At 42.5% G+C, this 8,617-nt stretch overlaps 1 long non-coding RNA gene across 1 annotated transcript; it reads right to left on the bottom strand.

Annotated features, from left to right (window-relative positions):
- Positions 1-471: 471 nt before the first annotated feature.
- On the bottom strand, positions 472-7,381 carry LOC119566439. Its single transcript, XR_005225534.2, has 2 exons — positions 7,277-7,381; positions 472-4,072 (listed from the first exon to the last, which is right to left on the bottom strand). It is a non-coding gene; the product is annotated as an uncharacterized LOC119566439 (long non-coding RNA).
- Between the last annotated feature and the right edge of the window lie 1,236 nt (positions 7,382-8,617).

Here is an 8,617-nt window from a genome sequence, read left to right as displayed (position 1 = left end):
ATAATTCCCTAAAAATTGCCAGTGATGGAGAATCTGCCACAACCCTTGGTAAATTGCTTCAGTGGTTAATTACCCGCACTGGTGTGTGTGTGTGGTTTTTTAAAAGCTTTATTCCAGTCTAAATTTGTCTAGCTTCCACTTCCAGCCATTGAATCTTTTTATACCTTTCTCTGCTAGAGTGAAGAGCCTGTGATCAAATATTTGTTCCTCATGTAGTACTTATGGACTGTGATCAAATCACCCCTTAACCTTCTCTTTGTTAGACTCAAGGAGTTTAATATATTTAGCTTATCACTATAAACTTAAAGCATGTTTTCCAATCCTTTAATTGTTCTTGTGGCTCTTCTGTTGGGACATCAATGCTATGGGGCATAGTGGGGAGAGTTGCCCAAAATCTGGGAAAACTAACCACCACCCTGGGGCACACTTGAGAGGCAAAACTTTGTCACCCCTGAGCATTGAGTCAGTGTATAATGAAATAAAACTTTTATTAAGAGGAGATGGGACACAACATTAAGTTTGGAGAACATCGCAACAATGACTCAAGTATTCAAACAATAAGTAAAACACCTGCTCCACAGTATCTTGGGCAGGGGCCAGGCCAATTCGGGGTCCCTTGAAAAATCTCCCCCCACCACAGCCCTGGGGCTGGAGGAGCTCTTGCTCCCCACCACAGCTGGAGCAGGGGCACAGAGCTTTTCCGGTCTTGGGGCTGCAGCCGAGGAGGAGAAAGGAGCGAGTGGGGGGAAGGGAGTGGGGCTGTGGGGGAAGGAGAGGAATGGGTGAGGGGCTCTGGACTTGGAGCTTCTGCCAAGGTCGAGAGCTCTGCCACGGTCCCAGTGGGGGCTGAGATCTCAACCCTGGCTGGGGCCAAGCTCTCTTCCCCCCTCCGTTGTCCTGACCAAGCTCTGATCCTGGGCCACAGGCTAGCTGAGACCAGAGACCGTGGGTGTGGCCTCGGCCAGAAGAGGCGAGGCAGGAGGCTAGCCTCCCCAAGATTCACCCACCGCCCATGGAGCCAGGGGACTAGATTCTGGGTCTTCCACCTCCCGGGTGAGAGCTCTGACTACCAAGTTATGAATTTATTCTTGTGCTTGCTGTCTTTCTTTCTGGCCCAATGTTGAAGCTGTTCTGCTGTGGATAAATAATGAAAGAATCATCAGGCGAGAGAGAAGGATTAGCTTCTTGCTAAAAATGGCATAGGCTCCTAACACCAAGAGAGGGTTTGCAGTTGAAAATTCCAAGAGGAGAGAGGTGCTTGCCTGGACTTAGGTACCCATCTCCAAGAGAAGGATAGGACCACGAACATAACTCACATTGGCTAGTTTAGGTGAGGTGCCACCTAGTGTCCTGGCTTTTGTGAATCCCATTCTGAGGCACCTCTCTCTCCCCATTCATAATATTCGGCACCTAGGCAGTGAACTCAGGCTTTGCGAATCCCAGTAATTTTCTAAGTGCCTAAAAGCCATTCTGAATCTAGACCAGTGTTTCTTATATTGTTTAATTAAGAAACTAAGGTTTGTAATGGGGTCTCCAAAACCCACACAGGGCTAGGACTCAAAGGGGTTAATGACCAAGCTTAGAAAGATGGGATGCATTTGGCTCCTGTTAGAAATGTCATGCATAGAAGGAGACTCCTTCACCTGGATGGAATAATCAGGAGGGGAAATACTGATAAAGGGGAGGAAGCGGCCTTTAGAAAGTTGTGGGCCTTGATAAAGGAAAGGCTCTTTTTTGGGAGGGGGGTTAATCCTGGAGAAAATTGGATTCTGCAGGCCTGAGAGCTATAACCTGCTCAGAAGAGAGGAGGAGCAGTGGGGCTTCCCTAGGTGATGCTCAGGCCACAGGCTGCTCATCCACTTAGCAAGTGGAAAGACTGGCCAGATTTCCCCAAGATGAAGCATATCCTGGGGACTCATCGTACGGTGTGTCTCCTGCCCCGAGCTGTGTTCACAAACTGAAAGTCTGGTGAATGGGAGAAATTCTTCAGACCTCCATAAGGAAAACCTGGGGAAGAACTCAAGTCGGATGGGGTTTATTGTCTTTCTGGAACTGACAATGGTCTGTACCTGGCATGGGGTCCGGCCCTTGACCTGAATCTTTGGATTACTGGTTTGATAAAAGAGGGTTTTCTCGAGCCCTACCCTGGATCTGTTTTTCCTTCTGTTTCCTGTTATTTCCAGTCATCCCTTTCTCGGTGTGACTACTGTGTGCGGCCTAAAGAAATATAAAATGGCCAGAATAAGTGCTAGAGGCATTTAGTTAATTTAAAATAAAGAATAAAAATTAATGTTTAATATACAGAGTTAAAAAGAGAGTGAGATAATATGAAACAATTGAGAACTTTTTTGAAATTATTGATGTTCATGAAAAAATATTCAGAATATCATAAAAACCTTTTATAACTAAACAAATTTCAGCTTGTGGTATATAGACATAATGGAAAAATGTCTCAGCATTTAAAACTTGCATTGTGGATGAAGCCCCCAAGATTGGACAACATGACAATGAATCCTCAAGGGCAGGAAATGAATAGTTAGCACATGAGATGGAGGTGTCATGATCCAGATCTGTCCATCCATCTCACCACTAATGGAATATTTCTTGGTGTGTTTTAGTGCTCCCACTCTTGGGCACAGCTAAATTAGGAAACGCAAAAGCACAAGAAAATGAAAGAATAAGAGTTTGTTAAATATTCTGAAGTTTCAGTTTAAGAATGTGTGGTGGTTTGGGTTGGTTCTTATTTTATCCAAACTATTTGACCCTTCCCTGGACACAAATGGCTACTTTCTCCAGGAAAGAGTATTCATATCTTATAACTTTCCATTGTCTTTTTTATATATAAAAAAAGATGGGGCAGGGGGGAAGGAAGAGGGGAAAGGAGGGAAATTAAATACAATTCCTCTAAGTTTAAATAGTGTTAAGGTTTTATCACAAACCAGCAAGAGCTGAGAAATTTTGGTTTTACAATTGACTATCCTTAATTCATATGTTTTCTGAAGCTTTCCAGTCTCTCTCCTGTTGGTAGTGCTAAAGTCTGTATATGAAATTATCTTTCTAACTAGCAAGAAGGAATTTGAGTTAAGTTTCTCTACTTTAACCTAAGAGGTTCTCTTCCAAATAAACCCTACAAAACAAGTCTAACCAAAACCCCATTCTTTCTGGATCTTGTTAATGCATTCTGGTGGCCTTGGATTGATTTCTAATTCTTTTCTCATTCTCTCGTTACCAAAATCCCACAAAATTTAATAAATTTGGCAGTCCTAGAGCATTCTTAACTGAAATGAAGATGAATGAGCATAAAAAACAAACTTTTTCTCACTTCCACAGTGGGGAGGAGAAGGGGTGAATCCTTTTTGAAACACATTTTTAAAAAGTTAGTTCTCCAGCAGCAGAAGGGTAATTGACTGCAATGTAACAATCTGTGAACATCATTAGACTTCGTACTGTTACCTTCATAAAAGGGCTTTTTCAGTCCTTTATAAAAACAAAGGGGCTGATTTCTCTCCTCATTTACCTCTGAATAAATCAAGAGCAATATTATTAAGATCAACAGAATACAGCAGTGTTACTGAGAGCAGAATCTGGCCCATGAAACTTAAGACTGCTGCTGTACTCGGGATGGACAAACTGAAGAATACATTTTCTGAATAGCACAGATATCCCCTGTGTTTGGCAAGATAAATATTTCTAAATACGTTCATGCAGATACATATTCTGCTGCCTACCTCTTCTATCCAAGAAGGCCTCAGAAATTGCCTGTTACCACTGACCCTTTAAATGGTTCTCTGGTCATTATGCTCTGAATGCACTGGGAATTGAGAAGCTTGCTAAAGTTCTGGTTTTGTAGATTGTACCTTAAGCTCTATTCTTATTCTTCATCAAAATCTTCATCCCTCACCCGTGTGCACCAATTTTTCCTCCACCATAGGCTGCCAATGGCATTGTTGCCAACCCCATGCTACATTCTTCTGGTGCTGTAGAACCCTTGCAGTTTCTGTTACTGTCCAACATCTGGAGGTGATGTTTTCAGAAGTCGTATCATGGTTCATAGTTATCTGTGGTGGATGCACTGCAGATAGGGAGTATTTATATAATGTTTCACATGCAACCAGTATTTCAGAGACATGTTAGCCGAGGGCTAAGTCATTCCTTCTGCAGCAGCAGGGATAAAAACACAGTGGATCCCTGTCTGAAGGTAGGAGTGCTGCTTCAGCTGCTTTCCCCCTAGAACCCTGCTCTTGCTTTCCCCCCTAGAACCCTAGCTTCACTGTGGGCAGGAGCAGGCTGTGACCCTGGAACTGGGGCTGGGGAGGGGAAACAGGTACTCTCTGCATGTTCTCCCCAGAAAAGCATGTGGTGTCCACTTTTCCATGATGTGGAGTCCCTACTAAGGAGGGAGTCCATGGAAAGCAGCCAATTGAGAAGTTGTGCTGGATCCATGCTGCCAGGGAGTTGGGAAGGGACATGGAGAGCTGTGAGAGTGTGGCAGTATGTGGTCTTCGCTGGTATTGCACAACCTTAGAGCTGAGTGGAAATCCAAGGTCAGTGGCTTTGAGAACTAAATAACCGTTTATGTGGGGTGTGTGGGATACCCCCTAAGGGAATGATACTGAGGAAAAACTGCAACGGAAACTTTATGGAACTTCTTGTTCCCTACATAGATTTTTTTCTCCCCTGAGTAAGGGGATCTGAGCACAACTAGATGTTATTTTGTACCACTAAGAGTTAGTGCTTGCTGGAGCTGGTTCAGTAGTTTTCATCTGTACTTTATATTGACTTCTATTTTTCTAACTACTGAATGTACATGTAAGAAAAACAACTAGCATGTCTAGTTTCTCTGAATGTACACAAACAGAACATACACAGAGATACTGTTTACATGTTTATATATGGGCTCACTCTGCAGAATTTAATCTCATAAAGTTTGGGGCCAACTGGAAAATTACAAATCCAGGTTCAGATTTTAACACTCACAAAACTTGAGTGCTTGAAACCAGGGTTCTGGTTTTTCCCTTCGCTAATTTCCACTCGCTATTGATCAGAATTGATTTTGCAGAAAAATATGAATTTCTTTGTTTGTTTGTACAACTCTTTGAATATAAAACACTATGTAATTGATAGTATTACTATTATATTCTGTTTCCATAGCATGTAATCATTTGCAAAAGGGTTTACTCACAAGACTTGCCTTTAAATGTTGCATAATTAATTGTTAGGGGTGAGAGAACATCATGGTGTTTTGGCTTTGCAAAACCTCTAGTTTTTTTTTTAGTTTTGAGTTTCAAATTCTGTTAAACTTTTGAGTTTTGCCAGACACTTTTTCTCTTAAATTAAACCACAGTTTTTAAAGGAAAATGTAATTGCTTCCTCACCCCATGTATTTGTAGCTAAACGGAATCTTGTGTTATGCAAACAATAGCGATTCTTGCCTGAAAGTAATTTTTGCCTTGCTTGTAGAACTAACCAGGGACATGAAATAAAGAGACCTGTGGCAGCTCAGGATTTGCACTTGAAATCCTGAATAGAATGAGCTGAGTGGAACTGAAACCTCAAATGATTTTTTTTCTGTCATAACTTCAAGTTCTAAATATAGAACGCTCTATTATTAAGAGGGTCCTAAACTTGACAAAACAAGTTCTCCACTCCCCACTTTATATTTTGACTGTTATACAGAAACAGTGATGATAGATTTGATTGTCCATGGTAATGTTTGTAGTCCTCCAGCCATAAGCTGATATCAGCTAAAGTAATTTCAGGACTGATGAATAAATGTGACGACTGATGCTTGTTACCTGCTTCTGGTAAACTACAACAATACTGAAAAATTTGATGCATTCTGTCTTACTCTGCCTTTGGACATGGTATGGAATGTTCCAGGTTGGGAAATTAGCCTCACATTCACCATAGTACCAGTACAGGTACACAACAGGGAAAGCACTGAGATGCCATGTGGCTATAAAAAATGATCGGCCCTCCCAATAAGTCGTTAGATAATCCTATTTGTGGAGTCATGAAGTGAGAGGCCGTGATCGCCCTAAAACCCAACTAGCTGCTTGAAAAGACTGTGGCTCCTAAATGACTTCTTTAGCTATTTGCAGTGTAATATTTCTTCAGACACATGTTGTAGTACTGTACAAAGACCTTGGTTATGTAGAGTTCTCTATCTTCCTTGAATGTTTTCCCTCTTCCTTTCCAGGTCCAGAACTATCTCTAAAGAATCATTGCTGCAGTAAAGGAAATGATTAAAATTCCTCAGAGAAAGGTAAATATTGGTTTTAAATGTAGGATCAGAATGAATTTAGATTTTACAACCTACAGGACTCATCATCCAACACTCTCCATAGTAGCATTTCAGTTCCCCAGAAAGGATATTTGTAAGTAGAAATATATTATTTTGCCAGGAAATAACTGATTTTGAGTTATTAGATTCCAGCTGTAGCTGAGGCAGGGAGGACAGGAAGCATTCACAGTTCACTGTAAATTTGCCACAAGATTTTCCTAATCCTCCATTTCCAAAGGTAATGTAAATGATGGATTGCAGAAACTGAACTACAGGTGCAAAGATGTGGGGCCCTCCCTTAAACAGTGATTTTTTTTCTCTCTCCTGCTGGTCAGCTGAGCTCACTGTGAGCACAGGAATTTCATTCTAACCTCCCACAGCTCAGTCGGAAAGAATCATTTGCACAGTTATATTTTGAAATAGTTTTGTCTAGTTTCATATTAACCCTAGTAAATAAGATGCACGTTAGATATTAATTCAAGCTGGGGGGTATGTTCTCTTCTTGTGGAGTGCACATAACTTCACTCATTACTAAACAAAGTCTGGCCTAGACCAAGATCATAGATCAAAACACCTCTGAGCTCAGGGAAGTTCAGATCCAAACTTTGTGTTCATATACTCATTGAGAGAACACTAGACTTCAAATATATATAATAGAAAATTCAAACTGGAAAAAATAGTCTTCAACAGGGGTTGGCAAACTTTTTGGCCCGAGGGCCACGTTAGGGATTGCAAAACTTTATGGAGGGCCAGGTAGGGAAGGCTATGCCTCCCCAAACAGCCTGGACCCCGCCACCTCCCACTTCCCGCCCCCGACTGACCCCCGCAGAAACCCCGACCCATCCAACCCCCCTCCTTGTCCCCTGACCGCTCCCCCCCCGGGACCCCTGCCCCTAATCGCCCCCTGGGACCCCTGCCCCCTATCCAACCACCCCCTGCTCCCTGTCCCCTGACTTCCCCCTGGGACCCCCTACCCCTTACCCAACCCCTCACCAGCTGCTCAGAGCAGCAGGAACTCGCAGCCACGCCGGCAGCAGTTCGGCCAGAGTGCTGGTGGCGCAGCGCGCTGAGGCTGTGGGGGAGGGGGGAACAGAAGGGGAAGGCCGGGTCAGAAGGTCCTGCGGGTCAGATGTGTATTAATTCCTAATTAATCTGGTCTACAGTGTATTAATTCCTGGAGCTGGCTGAAAATTTTTCATCAAAACTTTTTTTTTTCAACAGAATAGTAGGTTTTTGACTAAACAAAACTTTCCAAGTGTCTGCTTTCAGGCCAAAGGGAGAAAAAAAACCATTTTGAAATGCTGCTGCAATGACTCATGGGAGTTGTAGTTCAGGTGCCTCAGACCCCTATTCTTCTCTGTCGGTTGGGTTTCTCAGGCAGTCTTTATTTCCAATTTTTGTTTTTCTGTGGGTAAAAAACACATTCCCTGACCAGCGGCCATTCATGTCTAATTTACCAGTTCAAATTCCACCCTGGTCAGCAGTAACTGAAAGATGTTAATATCTAATAGTTGTCAGGTGACTTTTGTGCAATGAGTTTGTTCATCCAGTTAGAACTGGACAACTGCTATCCTGAACACCCTTCTTTACACAATTAATACTTGATAGCAGTTTTAGCAGAGAAGCCTGGGACTGAGTGGACCATGGAGACTGAACTAACTTCTCATCTAACTTCTCATCTTCTCATCCTCAGCCCGCTAGGTCAGGGATGAGGTATATTAGTGGAACAATGTGAAGGGGTGTTCGCTGCTGCCCGTGCTGTGTATGATCTATGGAGAAATAGACACCTTCATTCTTCAGGTTCTGACAAATCAGCACTTTTAAAATGAGTTATTACACTCACAGAAAAGGTTTTAAATGAATAGTGATGACTGTTGGCAAACATCCTGCTGCTCAGGTCTGTCGAAAACTTTGACAAAATGAGCTGGAGCCTTCTGAGCTAAAGAAGTAAGCCGTAGCTGTGAGAAAATAACAGGCTGCAGAGTGGCTGGGACAAATACTGAAGACAGTCGTGCTGACCACACAAACTAGATCTTTGTATTACTCAAGGCAATGGAAAGTCCAGCCCATTGTTCTTTTCATGGTACAGTAATGAAGTTACATCACTTGCAAAACCTGATGAGAAAGTGAGAAACAATGGGATGCACCCATTTTTGGAAGGCTGTGCTCATCTTTGCTAAAGGGAAATAGATTATGTGAGGGCAAACTTTCCATTAGTCACTTTATTTCCATATTAGATGGTCTTTCAGAGCCAGTGTTGTCCTCATGATTTTTGAACACTTGGAAGGTGTCAGTTTTTACCTTCTGTATTATCTTATGTCTTAGAATCATAGA

The sequence above is a fragment of the Chelonia mydas genome, chromosome 6, assembly GCF_015237465.2.
Source record: "Chelonia mydas isolate rCheMyd1 chromosome 6, rCheMyd1.pri.v2, whole genome shotgun sequence".
Taxonomy (NCBI): domain Eukaryota; kingdom Metazoa; phylum Chordata; order Testudines; family Cheloniidae; genus Chelonia; species Chelonia mydas.
Note: the sequence above shows the minus strand (reverse complement) of the source record. Positions and strands in the feature narration are given on the sequence as shown.